Below are 23,357 nucleotides of genomic sequence, written 5' to 3' on the forward strand. Positions count from 1 at the left end.
GACATTTAGGGTCTTACTTTTCTAGTAGAGGAACTGAGATATAGAGAGGTGATTTGCCACGGTCATAAAACAGGATTCCACTCCAGTCTCTACAACGTCCATGTGTGAAATTGTTAGAGCAGAATTACTGCTTTGCTCATTGCAAAAGAAAACACTTTTACTGTTAGTGAAGTTACACCCCTTCTGGGAGATAGAAATAAAGCAGAACCTGAGTGGTCAGTCTTTGAAGCAAAACTGGCTCAGTTTTTATCAGTTTCTTACAAGCCACATATGTATTAGAGGCAATGGATTTAAGTTCATCACATAGTAACAGTAGAACACTGAGAGCTGGTTAGTACTAGAGTAAGTCCCAGTACCTGCCAAGGCAGATGGTGTCTGTTTTATAAACAGTCTGAACCTTGTGCTAATTTGATTTTAAAAAACACCTGTATATAGTATGTGGTCTGTTTCTTTTGGCCTTTGTTTGGGGATAGTAGGTACTTGATATTCAATGGGCTTCCAATGTCCTCACAATGCTCAACTGATAAAAATAACAAAACATAGCACTTCGTGGGAAATGTGGGCAACCTTTATTCAGCCACTGACTTTACCAGCACTTCACTTCTGCTTTTCAGAGATTTCAGATCCCAAGGTCATGACCAATGAAACAAGTGATAAAATAGATGGAAGTTACTGGAAGAGCTCCCATGTTGGGGACTGTGGCTGGGAGACAATAGGAAGAGGCAAAATAGGAGCCGCTACTACTTTAGGGAGAAGATGGTTAGCTTATTGCATGAGAGGCTTACAAATGAGATCCAAAAGGACTGAGGTGGGATGACCACTGTGCCCTGGCAAGCCCCAAATGTGCAGTGTAATCCTTCTCCGAGGGGAGCTCACAGGCAAGCACCTATGGGTGACTGTACAATTCTTGGTTAACAGTCAGATTTTACATTCTATGATCTCTTACATCTGTGACCACAGCAATTTAAATACTTGTTTGCATTTGTCATTGTCTGAGACAACATTGGTCATACAAGTAGACGATTTCTCATAGGGCTGCCAGTATGGTTGAGGTGAGGTGGCATGTATGGTGGTGCCATAGGGGAGAAAGCACCCCCTCCCTGGACAGTTTCCACTGTTAGCCTATGGCAATGAAAGGGGAAGAAAGGAGGGAAGGACACACCTAAAAGGAGTTTATTGAAAACTGTTTTGTATTTGGTGACTGGAGGCAAAATCAGTCCAACTAAATTTTGAAAAGGCCTCTTTCTGTTTTTTCATCTCCTCTCGCCTCCTAAAACATCTTCCTGCACATCAAGTGCCCAGTTCCCTTTGTTTTTCTACAAATGTCATGTTTTAATATCCCACTAGCCTTCATATTGCATCAAAATAATCCTCCACCCACCAGCTCCATCAGAGTGCCTATTCCCTAAGAGAGAGAGTTAGGAAAGAAAGCTATTGAATTTTATCATACATGCAGACACTGTAACATTTCTTCAGCTTGCTTTCCCCAATCCTTCCTCTCTCTTTGGCTGCAATTTCTCATGACCCTAAGGTACAAGGTTTATGTACATAAAGTTTCTAAATAATCAACTAGGGTGATTAGCGGGCCACTTACAGAGCTTTTAAAAATACACATGCCTAAACCCCTCCCTTGAGACCCACTGTTTGGTAGGTTTTGGAGTGATCTAGGTGTCTGAATTTTCAGTAAGCTTCCTAGATAATTCAAATCCAGTCATCTAGCTCTTTGCCTTCTGGTAAATAGCACTTGCGTAGGAAAGCCAGCTCTCCCCCTGCCACTTGCTGTGTGGGAAGGAGACACGACCTTTCAACTTAGTGATACTCCCTAGACCCTGGTGGAGTTGATTTTTGAGTTTTAGAATTCTTTAGTATCTGTTCTCTTAGAAGAACTGAACAAATATTCTCAGACTTTGTTCTCCCTGCCCAAATTCCTAGCTCATATCTCCAGCCACAGGCAGGGATTGGAAGGACTGCAGTCCTTGGAGATTCTTGGCTTAAAGGAGAGCAACCCCCCCCCCCCAACCCAATCTTATTAGATGGCCCTATTTCCGTCATATTCCTTCCTTTTTTTTAGGACCTCTCTTTACTCAGTCCTCACTCACAGGGATTTTTTTTTTGTTTTTTACTGTGTAAGAAAGGTATTTAAATTGTTGTGAATGTCTTATCCTTCCTATTTAATTATCATATAGCACAATCATAGCCATATATTTTATTAAAATGTACTAGATTTACTTTGCTATACATTTTATTTAATGCTGCAACTGACTTCTGTTCATGTGTTGCTCTGATACCATGCACCTCTACTCAAAGATTAATAAAGCAAAGTGGAGAAGTTGTAAGGTTTAGTTCGTGTTTGACTGACAGCTTGGCACCATTGCAGCAAGACCCAGGTGTAAACAGCAGATTTGAGCTTGAGTTTACTGGCATGGCTAGAGCAAGACAGTTCGATATTCTCATCTTACATGTTCAATTTCAAAGCAATTGCAATCACTCCAACCTCTACCAAGATAGGGGTGTGTGGGGGGGGGGGGCGGGGGGGACGTGGGAATGCACAGGCATCTATCCATCCACCTTGGGGATAGAAGAAGAATCTTTGCCAAGACATTTGATAGCATCTGCCATGATGCCCTGATGGACAGAGTAGAGAAATGTAACCTGGATGGTTGTTATGTGGGTCCTTGGCTGGTTGAGTGACTACAGAAGAGGGTATTTATTAGTGAACCTATGCTGGACTGGAAAGGGCTTTAATACCACACTAGAGGGCCTTGTACTTGACCCTGCTCTCCAAGTGCTTTCATAGAAGGTGAAGAGAAAGATGACAAATTTCTAGATGACTCAAAGCTGAGGAGGACAGGTTATATTTAAGATTATTGAAACAACATTTAAAAAGAGCTCAGTAGGTGGAAGGAAGAGCTGGGATGAGCAAAATGAAATGTAAAGAAGTGAAATGTCAGGACAGGTGCAAAGTCCTGTACCTAGTACCAAGTGCCTGATGCACATGTCAGGGAGGCCTGGTGTAACAGTCACTACATGGTGCAGGCCTATGCTAATATGTGCTGCGCAAGGGGTTCCAGCTTATCAGAAGATTGTCATGAGGCTCTTGCGGGACCCCCAGGCAGGTCAGTGGAGCTGGGATGTCTTGAGGGGGGCTATAGTCGTCTAAGGCTAGTGAGAGAAACCTTGGGACCCTCATGCTCACCCAATAATCTCCCATCCACAGTACTTCATGTGTCTCCGGAGTCGAGGATTATCACTGCATTACAGTTAGGTTATTTGTGCATCTGTCTTGGTGCCTTAATTATAAACTCCAGAGTAAGGACCATGTTTTATTCTTTTCTGAGTTCACAGGGCCAAGTGCCTGACACAGACACAAACTGGGGAGTTCGGGGAGCCCCCACAGTCAGGGACTTTTGTGTGCTTGGTTCATTTTGTCCATCCATGGGACTTGCAGTGGTGCTTGACATATAGTAGGCCTAAATACACACTGGACAGAAGAATAAGCGACGCAGGCAGATGCTCGGTGAGCCATAGCCATTCGTCCTCTCTGGCCGTGGCACATCCTGCCCGGAAGTCACTACTTGGCTGTTTTAAAGCAGGAACTTCACATCCTTTTCCTTTCACTTCTCAGTTTAATCCAGTCCCATCTCTGATTACACTGTGGATTTGTTCGGAAAAGCCCAGAGAGGACAAAAATCTTTGATGATCCTTTGAAAAGACATGCTCCAGATGCAGTGAGTTCATCGCCCTTTGGTGGGAAGTTAAGTGTGCAGGCTGAACTCAGAGGGGCCTGGGCTCGGGCTCCAGCGTGGCAGATGTTCATGAGATTCACGACTTCGGGAAAGTGTTCTGTTGTCTTGAAGCCTTGTTTTCCTCGTTTGTAAAGTGTAGATAAAGCACTCCAAAGGGTGGATGCGGTATGTGTAACACAAAGTACCATCTGAATAGATGCCCCTGTTGTTATTAGTTCATCAAGGCCTTAGCTCAGATAAGAGCCATAGTAGAGAGGGAGAAGACTCTCCAGGAAAAATCAAGGTGAAAGAAACTAGAAATTGCTGAAGCCTTGCCTTCAAGACTTACTTCCTTTGTGTGTCAAAACACTTGTTCCTGTTGGAGACGTAAGCTCCTCAGAAAGGGAAATAGAGGCCCTACATTGCTGGGGGAGCTCTGGTCTCCATGGTAACAGCACATTAGATTCTGATGTGGGCATACCTGGTATTCTCAGTTTGGACCATATGACACCTCATATATTTCATCAAGAAAAAAGAGCCTATCTTGACCTCCCTCTACTGCACAGGCATGCACCCCCCACACCCTCTCTGTCTAATCCATGGCCACTGAAGCACACAACAGCCATTGGAAACAGTTCCAAAAGCCATTCAATCAAACAAAGGGCCAGAACAGTTATTCTTGCTTCAAAGAGGTGCCCAGAAGGGAGGTACCTGAGAAATACATTTGCAGTTTGCTTTTTCTATGAGACTGATGCAGAGTCAGGTGGTTCTCCACCCCACCCCAGGTTTGCTAATAAAGCAGCCCCATTCATAACCCTGCCGAGAACAGAATCACATCCTTGACTATGACTCATCTCATGACACCATTTGTAAGAGTGGCCTCTCCAACTCTCCCTACATAGAAATGCCCATTAAATGCTCTGCTTTGAACTAGTTTAAAAGGAAAAAGAAAGATTTCCTGGTAGGATTTAAAAAAGTGCAGACAGCCTGTAGTTGCCATGAGACACAACCAAAGAATTGTGGCTGCTTAGCGATTTCCTGCTCTGCTTCAGAAACAGATGTTTAAAAACTTCACGTCAAAAGAGATGTCAGAAATTGGGGATAAAAGTCACTGTTCCTTGCAGCATATCAAAGTCTTCCTTTCAATAGGCATCTTATTGATTTGGTGTCTTCTCACCACATTCCCTGGAAAGCCCATTTCAGTTCACCATGCACGCTGCTCCAGCCTGCCTGGGTGCAGCCATCCTGCCTTGTGTACACTATGCTTCATAAAGGGCCTTTGAAGACAATGTCTTAAAAAGCCACAGTTAGGAAATGTTAGAATTTAGGTTCTAGAAATGTTGGCTTAAGTACGGTGCTCATGGTGGGTTTTATTAAGTACCTTGGGCAGCCTACTGAGTAATAAATATAATGAGCAAACGTACCTGTCCAACATGGGAAGCGAGCTGTGCCCTGTAAAGTTGTAGTTTGCGTTGTAAAGCTGGCTCAGTTTGCAGGGTTTTAATCTGTGGGAAAGGCATTATGTTTAAAGCAATAAAAACTTTCTCTTCCGTGTCACTGCAACCTTTTGGCAAGCTCGCTGCTCTGTCTCTCAGGAGCTTCTTCACTCAGTTGATCATGAGGAAACTCTGAGATTGCCTGTCACCCCAAAAGGAAACATAGTCCTTTGGAACATTCCTGAGCTCTCCTAAACATGCCAGACATAATCAGACTTCCAGTTCCTCCCTGCTCTTCCCTCTTAAAATGAAAAGACCATGGACATAACACAGCACACACTCCAAAGGAGATTCTGAAAGGCAGAAAGAAGGCAGACTCCCCAGAGTCTTCGGCTAGAGGAACAATACACTGGTAGGTCCCCTGGGTTTCTTTATTGCCTCTGTATATTTTAGACAGGGTTCTACATGAGCCTCCAACCTGCGATTGCCAGCAGGCAGAGACCCAAAAATATCTTCAACATAAGCCTGCTCCCTATAGCCAAAAAGACTGAGAAAGGGATGATCTAACAACAGAAATCTTTTTGACAATACTCACCCTACTTCCACCAAACACCAGTGGAAATACCACATCCCCACCCTGGAGTTTTGGTGGGGCTGAACAAGGGGCTGATGCCCTACCACAGCCCTCCACTCTGCAGCAGCCAGAGGTAGGACTCCAGTTTCTCTGCTCCGTAGAGCAAGGCCTAATCTTCCCTCATCAACTTGGTGGAGGCAGGTGGTGCTCTAATTCCCCCACTGGGTGGTGGTTGTGGTCCGAGTGGGTAGTTGATCTCGCATCTTCTGTGCAGTGGGAGCAGGCAGTGCTTCAATTTTCCTGTCAGGGTAGTGTCAGTGGAGTCCAGTAGCTAGTTGAGCCTCACACTTAACTGGGATCAAAGAGGCAGAATGGAGTAGCGGGCAGGGCTAACTAGCATGCTGGTTCCTCTCCTCCTTTTTCCTGGTGCCAGCAGGGCCCAGCAAGGGGCTGAGCCTCTGCACCAACCCTGCAGTGCAGTGTGAGTCAGCCCTCCACTTCCCTCCTGTAGGAAACAGAGATCACACTCACCCTGGGAGGCAATGAGGCAGTGGGAGGTGGTCTGTACTTTTGTAGGGAAGGTATCAGTGGGATTGAGCCACACATCTATAGGCTCAAGAGGCTAAGTGGTCTGATAAACCCAAGTGGTCTGAAACCCATGCAAAGACATAGCATAATTAAACTTTTAAAAGCTAAAAGATACTCCTCCCTGCCCCCTCCCCCCAAAATAAATCTTGAAAGCAGCCAGAGGGAAATAACGCAGTTTATAGGCAAACACCAATTCAAATGACAGGTTTCTCATCCGAAACCATGGAGGCCAGAGGAACATGGCATAACATTTTTGAAGTTTTGAAAGAACAAAATTGTCAACCACCAATCTATAGCCAGCAAAAATATCTTTCAAGAATAAAGGAGAGCCCTGGATGGTTTAGCTCAGTGGTTAGAGCATCGGCCCGTGTACTGAAGGGTTCCGGGTTCAATACCTGGCCAAGGGCATGTACCTTGGTTGCAGGCTCGATCCCTGGCCCCTGTCAGGGCACATGCAAGAGGCAACCAATCGATGTTTCTCTCTCTTTCTCCCTTCCACTCTCTCTGAAAAAGCAATGGAAAAAATATCCTCCAGTGAGGATTAAAAAAAATAAGAAAATAAAAATAAATAAGAAAATAATGAAGGGGAAATAAAGACATTCTCAGACAAAGAAAAATTAAGAGCTTTTTCATTTTTTAGGTCTTAGGTAAAAGTTTATTAAAAGAAGACAATACAAAATACTCTTTTTAAGAGTAGCACAAGAAACATACATTTTGCTGGATATGTGCACATTTCTAGCAATAAAATTGTACATACAAACAAAGGAAAACTATAAGAACTAAAATAATATGGAAGTTGTGACTTTTTATAGGACATTAAAATAGATTTCCTTGAAACTAAGAGATTTTGTTGCTAGTAAACCTGTCCTTTTAGCATGGCTAAAAAAAGTTCTCTATACATAAAGGAAATGATAATAAAGGAGGCTTGGAATTTCAAAAAGGAAAAAAACATCAGAATGGGTAAAAATAGGGGCAAATAGACTATCCTACTTCTCATGAGTTTCTTAAAACATTTTTGATGGTTGAAGCAAAAATTATATAGTGCTCAGTATATGTGGAAAAGATAGATAAGAGAATTATATTTTAAAAATCTAAAAGTATGCATTCTGGAGCCCAGCTCCTGCCTGACTGCACTCCCCAGCTTTCTGTCTCTCTAGCTGTGAGACCCAGGGCAAGTGGTGACCCCAAGAGGGGTTAAAGGAGTGTTGTGGAAGTCCATTGGAGTTGCAGTCTGGCTCTCAAGTACACCACTCTAGGAAGGACCTTACAGGAGCTGGGGGACTATGGCAACTCATGGCACCAGGATAGACCAAACCAACTGAGATACCCTCTGAAGCAGAGCACGTGTTGACTGGCTCACTCCTGACTTGAGGGGGTGTGGGAACTCACTTTCCCAGAGTGCCCTCTTTTGGGATTTGACTAGAGTCTCCCCTTGGGTAGCTGGGCCCTAAATGTGGGGAATCTGTCCTTCAGCTGCTCCACGGTCCTCTTCACAGCCCCTCCCAAGAAACCTGGGGGTTTGTGTGCAAATCACTTCTCAGCTTTCCTGAGAAACGTATGCAGATTAGGCCCCAGAATGACCCTACACAAGCAACCATAGCAATAAATAACCCCAACTTTAAGACATGCCAGGGTCAACCTGCACGCCATTTGATTAAGTAATGCAGAGAAAAGCAGTAAGAAGGCCCATCACATGATTGAACATAAATCTGAGAGACCAGTCAGGAAGAAATTGAAATCTTGGTTGTATCATGATACTTGGTGGCTGGAAAGGAAATTATTTACTTGGCAAATCTCCACAGTGACATGACAAGATCATTGCTACTTTGCTAATGACCTCTGTGCTTTCATTCTGTAGCTTAGTTTTTACTTAGTGTTCAAAATTTATAGGGTGTGACATGGTGGCAGGCTTGCTCTAAGCCATCCGTACCCTCAGGGAAGAAGGTCTCTGAGCAAGTGAGACTGTGACTACTGAAGGGAAATTTCCCCCTGGTGCCTTTTAGGGAGAAACAGAATTGTCGCCTCCCACCCAAGGGAGCTGTGGGGTCCAGCCAAACGTTTCCTGATGAGTCCATTCTGGTTCATCTGCAGTGCCATTTTTACTGCTAGTAAGCCAGCTTCAAATGTCTGTGGTCATTTTACCAGGACACTCCCTAACACAGGCCTCTTCCTCACAGCCCTGTGGCCTTCAGGTACCTGCATCAACCACATACCAGGAGGCTCAGGTGGGCCACCCCACTGCCTGTCCCCATGGGACCTTAGCCCTTGTTCCTTGTCCACGTTGGTCTCCCGGCCCCTCATTGGCTTCTGCACTTGTCCGTATCCTCAGTTTTGGATGCATCTCTTGGTGGCTGTGGGAACGGCACCAGGTGTTAGACCAGTGGGGTCAGACAGGACCTGGGATCAGCAACCTCAGTACTTGAGTTCTGGCCAGGAAAGAATTTAGAGCCAAGACTCAAACTATAAGAGAACATTTATTTAGAAAATCACAGAGGTAGAAGTGATTTGTAGAAGAAATGGGCTTAGAAAACAAGTTATAGAGGCAAAGGAAGGGCCTTGGAGCTTAAAAGTGAGAAAAGTCAAGGTAACAGGCCTGGAGAAAGGGGGAGGGGAAGGGGGGAAGGGAAAAGTGAGGATGTGCTTCCAAGAAAGAGAGCACTCTGGATCCTGTCCTAAGGGTTTTAAGGGTGGAGATTTTAGGGGAGGTTCTTCAGGGTAACCTCAATAGAATATTCAGCAAATTTCTACGTGTGTCCTTTCAGGGTCTAGGTCTCCACTTATTAATTGGTCAGCGCCAGGGCAGGGAGTCATTATTCAATGCAACTGGTCCTGAGATCAGCCTTAGTGTCACTGGTCTGGTTTTGCTGCTTTTGGGCATGAACCTGAAATACAACCGAGGCCTAGATGTTATCTCTAGGGAGGAGAGGTCAGTGGGCCCAAACCGAATGACCAGCGATATGAAAGGTCAAGGGGTCCAAACTGCATGACCAGTAATATACTAGGGGAGGAAAGGTCACCCTGGGAATGAAGACCCTTCCTACAATTGTCCATTGCTAGGCACCTGGGGCTTTCCACCCTGGTGACCCTCTGTACCTGGCCCATTGTCCTTGCTCTGTGCGTGCCTATCTAACTGCCTACCATACATCTAGGTATTTGCTTGCCTTATGGCTCTCTTTAGTTTTTACCCTCGTTGTTCTCTTGGACCCATCCATATGGCCCTCTGGCTGCTCTCAGTCATCGCCCATCCAAGCAGCAGCCTCTTTGAGTCCCCACTGGGTGCTTCAGCTTCTCCTTCTTTGCCCTCATTCATCTGTGCCCATAGATACTCCCTCCAGAAACCCAATTTAGCTTTTCTATAAGCCCACTATGGTCAGTGACCATCCTTTATGTCCTGCACACCTCACCATGTGGCCTTTAGCTGAGGGTGGGGGAGCCTAGTGGTTAAAAGCGTACGTTCTGGAGCCCAGCTGCTGCTTGGCTGGAAACCCCAGCGTTCAGTCTCTAGCTGTGGGACCCAGGGCAAGTGATGACCCTCTCAGCCTCAGGTCCTTATCTAGAAAACGGACATGGGAAGATTAAATGAATTAATTCATATATAGCATATGAACAGAGTCTAGCCTTTAGTAAGTGCTATGTATTTATTATTTTGCTAAATTGATCTTTAAAAGCTAAGCCAGCTTTTAAAAACTGGGTTCTGTAATTGTAGAAGTGTGCTGTTGTGTTGTGCTTAGCGTGCCTGGCCACCCAGCCTGAACAGGAAAGCTAAAATCAAAACCAGGTTTCAGGGAGAGGGAGGGAATTCCAGAGGCTTTTCTGACTAATTTTTTAAAAGGGTTCTCTTCCCTTAAAATGTGGAACTTAATATCAACTCCTGGAGCAGATGACTGACTTTTGAAGAACAAGTTTTAATAGAAGAAATGAAAGAAACAGTTGGTACCATTTTCTCTAATTCTTAATCTCTTTTGTGAACTGACTCAGGATCTGAGGAGTTTTCCTGTGGCTCCTTGTGGCTCCGGATCTCTCAGGGTTGAGCCATCATCGCTCCTTCTTAACCACAGGTGGCCTCTGCACCCTGCCAAGGATGTTTGCATTCCTTGCAGGGAAGACAGTTTAATTTGCAGCATTCTCCTGTTCCAAGTTAGTTTCCTTTCTCTAGCAGAAAAGGGAAGAAAGATGTACTTCAAAGCTGTATGTCACCATTGAGAGCAGACAAATTCCTGAGCAAGGCCTGAAAACCACAGGGTGGGTGCATCACCCCCCTCGGAGAGTCTGCCTCCCTGGCTGCCAGCCACGCTGGCTCACACATGGGCCTTTGAGGGTCCACACTCAGCAGGATCGTACAACCCACCTTCAGAACCCTGTTTGCTGTGTACACGCAGACCGTCTGTGCTGCATCTGAGGCTCTTGTCTCCAGCTTGGCCTGAGACTATTCTCTGTGATGATGGGAGGACCTGGCTCTTTGTCCCTAATTGCCCCGGGCTCACAGCAGGGATCTCTGCAGATTTATCCCACAAATGCAGCGATGGAGTGATAGGTGCTGTGATAGGAGGGCATGGAAGAGTCAGTGCCTCCTGGGGCCTGGGAGTGGTGGGGGTCAGAAGAGGCTTTCTTTGGAAGGTGATGCCTGATCTGCCTTTTAAAAGATGAGTAGATGTTCACCAGTAGATTGTGGAGTGGGTAGGAGTGGAGCAGATAATTCCAGATAGAGGAAACCCCTCGAGCACAGGTGAAGAGGCAGGGTGGCTCTGTGAAAGGGAGAGTGCAGAGAGAGGTGAGATGGCAACGTGCACCCAGACTCCTGGGCTCACTCTGGATGAAGCCCTGACCCAGAAGCCAGCTCAGCTTTATACTAAAAGTCATTCATGCTGGCTGGTCAAACAGCCCTTTCATGCCTATAAAAGTTTATGCAGTCTCCCTCTTTTGGGTCTAGTGTCTAATCTCTGACACTTTCGCTGCCTGACACTGGCCAGCATTGTTCGGCCAGTGGCCTCTGTGCCCAGAAGGAATCTGGAGAACCCTTAGGGGAAACTTCATTCTACAGACAGGTGTTGGAAAAGGCATAACACGGGTCTATGAATCATGCTGACCCGCCTCTAGGATGAGCCAGACTAAAGTAACTTCATCCTCACTTGGGGCAGGGATTCCAAAGCGGCGTCCTGGACAGATCCTGTAGCAACGAAGTTTTCCATTATGGTTAATTAGCTAGGCATTCAGTTAATTAATCAAGCACTTATTGAACGGTATCTATACTGTTCTGCACATCCCCCAGGGGATGCAAAGAAGAGTGGAACATGTTCCCTGCCCTCCACGGGGGGAGGTGGATTCATAAACACACACCACCAATATCTGTGTTATGTGCATATAATCACAGCTACAGCCACATAGAGAGGAAGACACTAACTTGACTAGCAATGGGCTAGAGTCTTAAGGATGAGAGGGAGTTTAATTGGTAGACAGAGTGGGAAAGAACCTTCTAGGCAGTTGCAACAGCATTTTCAAAGGCATAAAGTTATGAAAACCGTGGTATAATGGGAGCATGTCTAGTAGAGAATCATTCATTCACAGCGCATCAAGCCATTCCCTACTTCCTGAGCCCAGGGCAGACAAGCCAATCAAGAACTAAACTTCTAATTTATCAGCCCTTTTTATAGATATCTCATATACCAGGTCAAATCTAGGCTATATTGCATTAGTTCCCCCCAGAAATCCCATCGAAGAACTACAAATCCATTGTACCCTTGACTTTTAAAGATGGTCCATGCCACAGACAGTGTGGCGATTGGCAGGGTTGGCAGGAGGTAGAGGAGAGTAAAGGGGGAATAAATAATGATGGAAGGAGACTTGACTTGGGGTGGTGAACACACAGTACAGTGTACAGATTATGTGTTGTGGAGTGTGCACCTGAAACTGATACTGTTGTAATTAACTAGTTATTAATAACAGGAAAGGAGCATGGAAGGCCAGACATTATAGACATGTTCCCTGCAAAACACTGGGGGAGGGACCCAAGAAAGGGAAGATAGATGCATGCCTCATAAAGTTGGGGTGACATAGGGAAGATACTTGCCTGTCAGTCACACCTGGGCACAGAGATGATTGGCCAGAATGGGTATGGCCACTGCAAGTACTTGAAGATTTTAAATACATAATCCCCTGAACAAAGGAGCTCGATCTCTTGTGCTTTTGGGACTCTTTTTGCTCTGGGCACACTCTCTTCATTCTCTTGCATTTGCCCATTTGGCCCATGGCTATGTGGACACCCACACACAATGGACTAATGGACTACAGCTAGCCTGATGCTGAACTGGACCCGCTCCAACATGGAAAGGAAACTCTGGACATTGGCTCTGATTTTAGCTCTACTGAAGCCCCAACTACACTTCTTCTATGACTGGACAAACGGAAATGGGACTTTGGAAAATCAGGGATATAAGTCCATGGAAATAAAGTGTTCTACCATATCTCATCCTCCTGTGGGGGCCTCTGGAAATGCTTATTCCAGTGGTACCCCAAGAACCCCACTCCCACTAGCAACTGGGGGAGATGAGGCCTTCTCCCCCTGGTAACAAAACCTGTATAATTTTGTTAACCAGTGTCACCCCAATAAATTCAGTAAAAAGGAAAAAAAAATTTAAATCACTCTTCTATAAAGACCTGTATATGATTGGTTTCTTTCAGGGTTCAGTTCTCATATGTCCACGGGGATCCTTTTACTTAGTAATGGAAGCTGTGCAGCTGGTGATGTTTCTCATTTTGCCTTCGTCTTAGCTAAGGGTTGCGCTCAGCCACAACAGCATGTCTTGGTCTAAGCATGTCTTTGGACCAAGCTTTCTCCCAGACTTCATTGCTTTGTAGTTGTTTTTTTAAACCTTTTAAAATAGACTCTTACGTATTTTTTGACTATTCACTTTCACTGCCTACGTCTTTTATTTGTAGAAATAGATGGCATATTGTATTGACAGTTCTCTAGAAAGAATTTCACACAGTGGCTTCAATTACAAACTGTCTTATCTAAAGGTATCCTTTCCTTTTTTTAAAAAATTATTTTTATTTATTTACTTTAAATGAAAGCAGTTTTAGTTTTACAATAAAACTGAGAGGGAGGTACAGAGATTTCCCATATACTTCCTGCCTCCCCCCCATTATCAACATCACTCAACAGAGAGGTGCTTTCTGTTCACTTTTTTTTTACCAAAAATGAACTACATTGGTACGTTGTTATCACCCCAAATCCATAGTTTACCTTAGGGTTCACTCCTAGTGTACATCCTAGTGGGTTTAGACAAATGTATAATGAAATGCTTCTATCATTATAGTGTCACACAGAATATTTTCAGCGTCCTAAAAATCATCTGTGCTTAGCCTGTTTATCCCTCTCTACCAACCCCTGGTAATGCCTGATCTTTTTACTATCTCCATAGTTTTACCTTTTCCAGAATTTCCTATACTTGGAATCAATACAGTATGTAGCCTTTTCAGATTGGCTTCTTTCACTTAGTGATATGCATTTACGTTTCCTCCTTGTTTATTCATAGCTTGATAGCTCATTTCTTTTTAGCGCTGAATAATGTTCCATTGTCTGGATGTACCACAGTTTAATTGTCCATTCACCTCCTGAAGGACATCTGGTTGCTCCCAAGCTTTGGTGATTATAAATAAAGCTTCTGTAAGCATCCATGTGCAGGTGTTTGTGTGGACATAAATTTTCGACTCATTTGGGTAAATACCAAGGAGCATGATTGCTGGATCTTATGGTAACAGTATGTTTAGTCTTGTAAGAAATTACCAAACTGTTTTCCTAGGTGGCTGTACCATTTGAATTTGGGTGGCTTTTTCTCTTAATACTTTAAATATTTCACTCCACTCTCTTCTTGGGTCTGAGAAGTTTGATGTAATTCTTTGTTTTTCTATAGGTATGGTGTTTTTTCCCTCTGGCATCTTTCAGGGCTTTTTCTTTATCTTTGATTTTCTGTAATTTGAAAATGATATACCGAGATCGTTTTTTGGGCATTTATCCTGCTTGGTATTCTCTGAACTTCCTGGATCTGTGATTTGGTGTCTGACATTAATTTTGGGGAAACTAAATCATTGTTTCAAATATTTCTTCTGTTTCTTTCTCTCTTCTTCTCCTTTTGGAATTCCTGTTACATGTAGGGTAGTCTTCTATGTTTAGCCTTTGTTCTCTTTGCTTTTCAGTTTCAGAGACTTTTTTTTTTTTTAAATATATCTTTATTGATTTCAGAGAGAGGAAAGGAGAGGGAGAGAGAGAGACAGAAACATCAGTGATGAGAGAGTCATTGATTGGCTGCAGCCTGCAACCCGGGCATGTGCCCTGACCGGGAATCTAACCCCGATCTCCTGGATCCTAGGTCGACGCTTAACCGCTGAGCTGTGCCCAGCCGGGCTCAGAGATTTTTATTGATGTGTCCTCAGCCATGTCCAGTCTACTAATAAGCCCATCAAAAGCACTCTTTATTCTGTTACAGTGTTTATCTCTAGCCTTTCTTTTTGGTTCCTTTCTCAGTATTTCTTTCTCTTTGCTGACATTGCCCATCTGTTCTTGTATGCTGTCTACTTTATCTATTAGAGCCATTAGCATGTTAACCATAGTTGTTTTAATTTCCTGTTCTGAGAATTGCAACATTCCTGCCATGTGTGATGCTTGCTCTGTCTCTTCAAATTGTGTTTTTGACTTTTTGGTATGCCATGGAATTTTTTCTTGATAGCTAAACATGATGTACCAGGTAAGAGAAACTGCTGTAAGTAGACCTTTAGTGATGTGGCTGTGAGGTTGTGGGGGAGAGGAAGCATCCCACTATCCTGTGACCAGGTGTTCGCCTTTAGTGAGCTTGTGCCTCTGAACTGTGAGCTTCACAAGTGTTTCTCAGATTTTTTCTCTTCCTTTAGGTGGGAGAGGATCGCAAGAGTGTGCTGGAGTCGGGTATATTCCTTTCCCAGGTCAGTTAGGCTCTGATAAACCGTAGCAAGTTAGGCTCTGGTCAGGAGTCTTCCCTGAGGGCAGTCTTGTTAAGAAGAACAGAGTGCTGTGGAATATTTCAAAATGGTCCTCTTTTCCCTCTCCTGCTGGAAGCCCATGGAAATTTTTCTCTAATATTTATTGTAGAACCTGGTCAAGTTCCTGGAGGTAAATCTCACATTGTGGAGGCCCCCACTACTGGATCCCCTGGATATTTAACTCTCACACTTGTCTGTACTGAACCCCCAGCAATTAGTCAATCATACTTCAGGTCTTTACAGAGCTTTCTGCCCTCAAGTCTCTGCTCTAGTCCCCCATCTGGTACCTGCCTGTCTGTCTCTCCTGTCTTGAGGGGTAGCAGTTTACCCTGTGTCCCCGCCTCTCCTATGGATCCGAGAAGAATTGTTGATTTTCAGTCTGTTCAGCTTTTTACTTGTTAGGATGGAGTGGCGACTTCGAAGCTCCTTACATTTGGATCTGGAAACCAGTAGAGCTAGCCTTTCCTTTAAACATGTGATTCCAACACATTTTAAAAGACAGTGATATAGCACACATATGCACACTCTTGTATAGTCTCAGAATCTAAAAAGATAGGATACTGTGAGCAGCATTTTAGAGAGAAACTACCTGAGCTGTGGGGCATTCCTTTTAAAAGGACCATTGATATTCATTTTCCTCAAATTCCTTATCTTCACACCCTAATTACAAATAAGAAAAAGTCATAGCAATTAGTTCTGTGTGTTGGGTGCTCGCTGTGTACCAGGTACTGTGCTAGGTGCTTCACCTGTGTTATTGCTAACCTCTATCAACAACCCTGCATAAAAAGAATTATTTAACCTATTTCCCATATTAAGAAACTGAGGCTTAGAAAGTTTGGGCATCTTGCCTAAGGTCACACAATTAGTCACTTAATAACCAAATAATAATAATATTTTAAATCACTATGGTTAAACCTATCTGTCAGAGTCCTGTCAGACGATGGTGATTAGTGAAATGCCTGTTGGCTTTGTAGGCAGTAACCTGGAAAGACACTGGTGGGTTTGTGGACTGTGTGTGCTTATAAGATAACTTTGGACCATGCTGCTGTTCTCTCATGGTTTATAGTCCGATTCCAAAATATATTTTCCCAACTTGTTTTGTCAGAACCTCTAATAAGGCTCCCTCTGGCCTCACCCATTTTGCACCTCAGTATGGCAATTTCCAACAATAGGATGCCTGGTTTTTAGGTGACATCAATGAGTTACCAACAGATTTATAAACACGTGGGTTTCTTATTAGGTTTAAAGTTGTTTGGTTTTAATTTTTGGTAACCCCTTGTTTAACCATCTTAAAATCAAATTGTCTTTTTCAACCCAAATAAGCTATTTCCTTCTTAGATCCAAGAGCTTTCAAGCTTTGAAGATAAAAGGACAGGCTGTTTCACAGCTCAGAACTTTCCATGACATATTACTGAGACAGGAAGTCCATTTGCAATCCTTGACGTGTCCCGAGTAGTTCCTTCTGGAGAGGAGTCTGATTCAGGAGCAGCACCCCTTGCTTTTCTGAACTATGAAGGTCACTGCATTAGAAGTGGGCACTGCTGGGATGCACGCACACCAGCTCTATTGCACAGGGCATCATAGAGGGGACTGGCAGCACTGCGGGAAAACGGGAGATTCATATTTGTCAATGACAACACTAAAAGATTAAAGGCCTCATGTGGGAAAACTTGATTAAAATACAAATTTAATATATGAATGTTTTATCTTTTCAATGAAAACTGAAAAGTCCTAATCCACACATTTGTCATGCTCACCAGAGCCTTAAGAGAGGTTAACATAGAACAGTAAACATCATCTATTAAAGAATTACGTTTCCCAATAATGAGTAAAAGGAAAGAACATTAGCAAACAAAGGGCACTATCCTTCCCCCCAGTTAATTTCCATGCCCAACGACACGACCCATTACAAGAGGAGAAAAAAGGCAAAGTTAAAAGCTCTTAAAATTTAGGATATAATAGAATTGTTTCTTCTTGTGAAATACTGTTTTAAGTCTGTTCCAAAGTTTTAAGTCTGTTCCAGAATGCCACACCAAGGTTAGGAAACACAATGGACTCTAACACCATATGACTTCTTAGTAAGGGAGGGACCTCTCAGCCCTGTACGGCTACAGGGATATGTTTATATAACATATTCGGGTTTTTAAAAGTTACTGAACACACGACAAATCTGCCAACTCACAGATGATCCATTTTTTTAAATGGCTACTTGGGCGCCACCTATTGGTGTGGCATTAAACAGGTCCATTAAAAGCTACCTGTGGCCCGTTGGTGAATGAGGACAGAGGGTGATGGGAGTCATGCCACCCACAAATGGAAAACTGGAAATGATGCATGACAGCGCGTGGACTCTGATAACTTCTCTCTAATGACTTTTTAAGGGGCCACAGGACTTTTCAATTGGATAAGTTTAATGAATTATCCACTGTAGCTAGAAGACTATGTTATACAGGGATTGGCAAAAAGAGGTTTATAGTTGTAATACAAATAAATAATACAATAATTAGTAAATAATACAAGAATAAGCTCTTTTGCTTACAACTGTAAACCTACTTTTGCCCACCTGTACAACTGTGAGTGTGCGAAGGACAGAGACATACGTAGCACATAATACATGATGACCCCTATTATTGTTATAATTAATATAATTCTTATCGTTTGCTGAAAAGGCATTTATGTAGCTAATGAACACTTCATACAGCTCACAGGTATTATAAAGGCACACACAGTGAGTGGTCTCCACACAGATTTGTCTAATGGGGAAGGTGGAGGTATTGGAATCAGACTCCCTGGGGCCACGTCCTGCCTTCCCTGCCACTTCCAGGCTGTGTGACCACAACAAGTTACTTAACCTCACTGAGACTTATTTTAAAAAACCTGTAAAATAAGATTTTACCTTAGTGGGCATGAGGGTTACATGAATTGGTACAACTAGAGCTTTCTGTACAGAGCTTGGTGCAAAGAGCAACCATGGGACTGAAGGTGTGGAGATGGAACAGAGTGAGTTAGAACATCATAGAGCTCACTGTTCTTACTGAGTTAGCCATTTACAGTGAATGAAAAACTTCCTGATTACTGCAAGCCTTGGGTGAATTTCCAGAGTTCTGGCAAAGCAGATTTTGACCATCGATTGCCGGTTTGCTTCTTACATTTTTGCAGGAGAGAATTTTGGGAAGTTCTTAACAGATTTATAATTTGAAGACCACCCTGGCCCTAATGTGTAGAAGACACTGGAATTAGGGTAAGACTGGAGTTAGGGAGAGGACTGGGAATGTGCACAGATAACAGAAGACAGAGGCCTGCTTGGAGATGGCAGCTGTGGGATAACTCTCAAAGCTCAAGTGCACTGAGTGATTGCAGTTTGCTGATTTATGGCACACTGTGTTACACACCCTTTTGTAAATACCCATCTTACAGATGATAAAACTGCATTTAGAACAGTTTTTATCTATACCACACTTAATACTTTGCCCAAGGACACAGAGCTAAAAATTAGGTTAGCACAGGGTTTTGAATCTTTATTAGTTTGACTTTGAAATCCATGCTCATAATCACTACACTATATTTCTAGAAGTAGGCTCAATGACTACAGTAAAAAAATACATCTTCATTTAACAAATATTTATTTATGCTTAACTATGTTCCAGGTACTTTCAGGGGTTGGGGAGTGCTAGGAATATATTAGTGCACCAGATAGAAAAAATGTTCCTGTTCCCATAGAGCTAACGTTCTAGTTGGAATAAAAAAACACACAAAAAACATGGAAGCAAAATATACCTTATATTAGTAATAAATTTAAAATAAAGGCGATTAAGGAGAGAAAGAGAGTAGACCTTTACTAGAAAGTAGTATCTGAGGAAGGATCTGAGACTGAGGACCTGAGTAAGGGTTTGTGCATATCTAGGCGAATAGCATTCTAGACAGAAGAAATAGCAAGTGCGAAGGCCGCAAGGCAGAAATGTGTCAGGCTTGTATGAGGAACAGCAAGGGGCCTCGGGTGGTGGGTGAAGCTGAAAGAACAGGAGGAAGAATATAAGGGACAAGGTCAGAGAGGTCATGGGGATCTAGATTTCTTGGGCCTTACAGGTCACTGAAGGTTGTTTGACTGAAGAGTGACATGATGAGAAGGGTTGCTCTGGCTTACGTGTTGAGAACAGGAAGACAGACAGGAATGGGCGGCTGGGGAGGAAGCTTTCCAGTTGCCTAGGAGAGAGGAGTGTGTTGGACCAAGGTGGCAGCAGTCAGTGGAGGTAAGAAGTGGCCAGCTGCTGTATAAATTTGAAGGTAGCGCTTACAGGGAGTGAGGAGAGAAGGCTGTCAAGGGTGACTCCAAGGTTTGAGGCTTCAGCAACTAGATGATGGGTTTCCTTTGTTGACAGAAGGCAGAGAGGGAGGAAGAGGGTTGGTAATTAGAGCGAGTACTGTGTCTGGGAGTGTTTGGTTGAGTTAACGATTCAATATCTTTGTGGAGCTTTCTAGTATGCACAAGTCTGCACAAGTTGTATGCACAAGTCTGTCATTGAGGGAGCACGTGGAGCCTGAATGAGCAATGTCGTGTAGAGAACAGGGCCAAGAAATGACCATTAATAGCCAATGGTGAAGGGGGGGGGGGGGACAGAAATCACAACCACAGATACTAAAAAAGCATAGCCCTTTGTATTTCCCCAACTTTATCTTCCACCTTACCTGACTCTGCACTCATCCCTTTGTCGGTAATATTCACATCGAGGTCCTTGAATTATAAACAAATGAATGAATGAAGCAATAAGCATGGGGTGCTGCAGTGCTCATGGTGTGCTCCGCACTCGTCTCCCTGCCACCTACTGAGGTTCAGTACATGCTGAGAAGGCAGGGAGGTCGGACAATCATTTTGAAAAGAGTTCTACCTAAAAAATTGTTAAACTTGACATCAATAAATGCTTGAAATTTAAATGGGCAAGACTCAGTTTTTGGTAAAATGAATTTAGGTGAACTAGCTCTTGCCCAGGGATGTTGCACAAAAGAGACTTCACTTTATGTTAAGCCAAGATGGAAAGAATTGGGAAGCAGGGGTAGGAACTGGGGCAGAACTCACCCCCGTCCTCCTAATCCAAGGTCAGTGGCCAGCCATTACTCAGAGCTCTCCCCAGGCAGAAAATGGATATAGCTTGCTAGAGAGAGTTCATATTCCCTACTTGTATTAATCTTCCCTTTTCAGGGCACTTGCCAGTCGGCTGAGGAGAACTCACTCATGTCAGCATTTCCGAGGTAAATGAGAGCTCTTTGTTCATCTGGCTTTTCCCAGGGACTGGCCTGTCACTCCTCCATACGGGAACCATCTTTCATTGGGTTGCCACATACGGTTGGCTCAACCCAACAAATCTTTTCTCTGTAGTGTCTTATTGCTGCAATCTGTGGTTACAGTTTTTAAAGACTTAATAAATGGGTGTTTTTTTGTGTCCCCGAGGAAGGAAATGAGGATTGTCACTTGGCATTGCCTTCCACCATCGTGTTTTGTTGCTGTTGTAGTAACAGAGCAGAAAATCACGGCTGCTCCTTAGTGCCCAACTGCCCACACCACTTCCAGTGCTCAGGAAGAAAATTCAATTGTTTTTGCAAATTTTATTCAGACATTTGGATTATTATTTGCTGAAATCTCCCCATTCTTTCTTCTAACCAACCCATAGCTATGTGATGGAGAAAACAAACCATGTTTCCCATCTCAATGAAAAAACAGCGGCTGTTGTGTCTTTTCATTATATCACTGCACCTCATTTGGTAACGGAATATTAGTGAAACGGATGCTATGTTCATGCCTATGTCTCATGCAACTTTAAATTTCTTTCAGGGCCTAGCCAGTTTGGCTCAGTGGCTAGAGCATAGTACTGCAGACTAAAGGGTCCCACATTTGGTTCTGGCCAAGGGCACGAACCTCAATTGCAGGCTCGATCTCCGGTGAGCATGTGCAAGGGGGGCATGTGCGGGAGGCAAACAATTGATGTGTCTCTCTCACATCAATGTTTTTCTCTCCCTTCTCCCCCTTTCAGTCTCTCTGAAAAAGCAGTGGAAAAATATCCTCAGGTGAGGATTAAAAAAGAAAAAAAAATTTCTTTCAAAAGTTGTTTCTTTACTGTTCCTGAGCTTTAACTATGTGTCAAAGACAGTGCTTACACTACCCATTTTATTGATGAGGCAGCTAAGGTGAAAAAATTTTAATATTTTGCTTAAAACCCCACACAAGCCAGCCAATGAGTGTTCTTCACAGCAGTATCCGCTGCCCCTCATGTGACAATATCACCTCCCAGGAAGAACTGTTAAGTTTGTGCATTTTGTACAAGAAATACAATTTGAATCAAAATACCTCATCCTTCTTTTTTTGCCAAATATTTTGATACAGGATGTTGTCAATCACTAAAGAAATACTTACGCATGTGACCAGTTACATGAAGAGAAACAGGCTAGTGTAGGGTGGCTGAAATTAGGTCTTCTTTTAAATTATTTATTTCTCAAAACTGTTACCCAGATTTAGAGGAGACATGATGTACAACTTGAAAGTGTTTGATTGTACAACAACCAACTAATCATAAATTTGGGCTACAACAGCCTGACAAATTAACTCCAGCTAAGCAGCTCAGGTGAAAGAAAGACATTCACACTGGCAATTAACAATTTCAACGAAATCTTGGGTATTTTTCAGGCTTCTCACAGATACTTGATTCTAGGAGAGGGGAAGTTGGTCAAAAATGTTTCAAAGTCATTGGGCAGACATGAGGGATACATGCTTGCTGAAGTTATAAATTGAATAATTGGGGATGGGTTTTGGCACTGCTCTTGAGTGAATGACCTACTTACTTAGTGAAATGGGACAGTGGTGGCCTCAGTCCTGGTAAGGTGTACGAACGGAGAGGGCAAACAGAAGGTTGGGCAGGGGTAGTTGGGACCAGGCAGGAGAAGCAGTTCTTGATACAGTCTCTGCTGCTTACAAAGGACTTGACCATGAGGTGGACTGGTAATAGTGAGGCCAGGAGTTGGAGACCCCATGGACTGTACAAGAAGGAGAGGAAATGGTTTAGACATGAGAGATGTCCATCCTCGTTCCAGCAGGCTCAGTATTAGGGCTGCGGTATTAGTCAGCTCGGGCTGCTGTAGCAAAGTTCCACAAACTGGGGACTTAAACAACAGAAACAGATTTTCTCACAGTTCTGGAGGCTACAAGTCCAAGATCAAGGTGTCAACAGAGTTGGTTTACTCTGAGGCCTCTCCCCTTCACTTGCAGATGTCTGCCTTCTCCCTGTGTCTTCAACATGGTCTTCCCTTTGTCTGTTTGTGTCTAAATTTGCTTTTCTTATAAGGACACTGGTCATATTGAATTAGGACCCACCCTAATGATCTCATTTTACCTTAATCACCATTTTAAGAACCCTGTCTCACAACAGTCACATTCTGAGGTTTTGGGGTTAGGACTTCAACATATGAATTTGGGGGGGACACAATTTTCAGTTCATAACAGTGATTTTTCAAGTGACCTCTAGATTAATTTTATCATGTGCTCCCACAGAAAAACACATCTTGAGCATGAACACCCAAATAAATCAAATTTTCATTATTTATAAATAACATTCTACTGAACTAATGATATGTTTTGCACAATATAAAGCAAACCCATATACAGAAATTTTAAAAGATAAACAAGACAAAAATAGAAGTTCTGTTTTTTGTCACATTACTCAATGGATCATTTTGGCACCTCCGGGGATGTAGGCACCCTGTTTTGGGGGGACCACTGACTTTGCAGTTACTATGTCTTCCTCTCTGGTTCTTAGTTTTTCAAGGCTTCCTCTGGGAACCCACCTGCATTCCTGATTGACACATTCATTCCTTAGATATGAATACCTTGTATCAGATTACAGTCAACTCTCCTTGCCTTGGAGCCACTCTCTCTTTAAAGAGACTCTGTCACTTCACAGTTCACCTCAATAATGGGATTTCCTTCAGTTCCAAGTCTGGGAAGGCAAGCCAGCCTCCCATCAGGCTCACCAC

The 23,357-nt window shown here is 43.4% G+C and overlaps 1 long non-coding RNA gene across 2 annotated transcripts in view; it reads left to right on the forward strand.

Annotated features, from left to right (window-relative positions):
* The window catches only part of LOC107537541 (uncharacterized), a 54,198-nt gene that overhangs the window by 9,873 nt on the left and 20,968 nt on the right, over positions 1–23,357 (forward strand). The window contains exon 3 of one of the 2 annotated variants that reach the window (XR_001603237.2): positions 10,483–10,516. The exons of the other annotated variant lie outside the window; for it this stretch is intronic. This is a non-coding gene — a long non-coding RNA (uncharacterized LOC107537541). Of the gene's footprint in view, positions 1–10,482; positions 10,517–23,357 lie in introns of those variants that run through there. 2 annotated transcript variants of the gene reach the window in all.

This window comes from Miniopterus natalensis, chromosome 2, assembly GCF_054644295.1.
Source record: "Miniopterus natalensis isolate mMinNat1 chromosome 2, mMinNat1.hap1, whole genome shotgun sequence".
NCBI classification, from domain to species: domain Eukaryota; kingdom Metazoa; phylum Chordata; class Mammalia; order Chiroptera; family Miniopteridae; genus Miniopterus; species Miniopterus natalensis.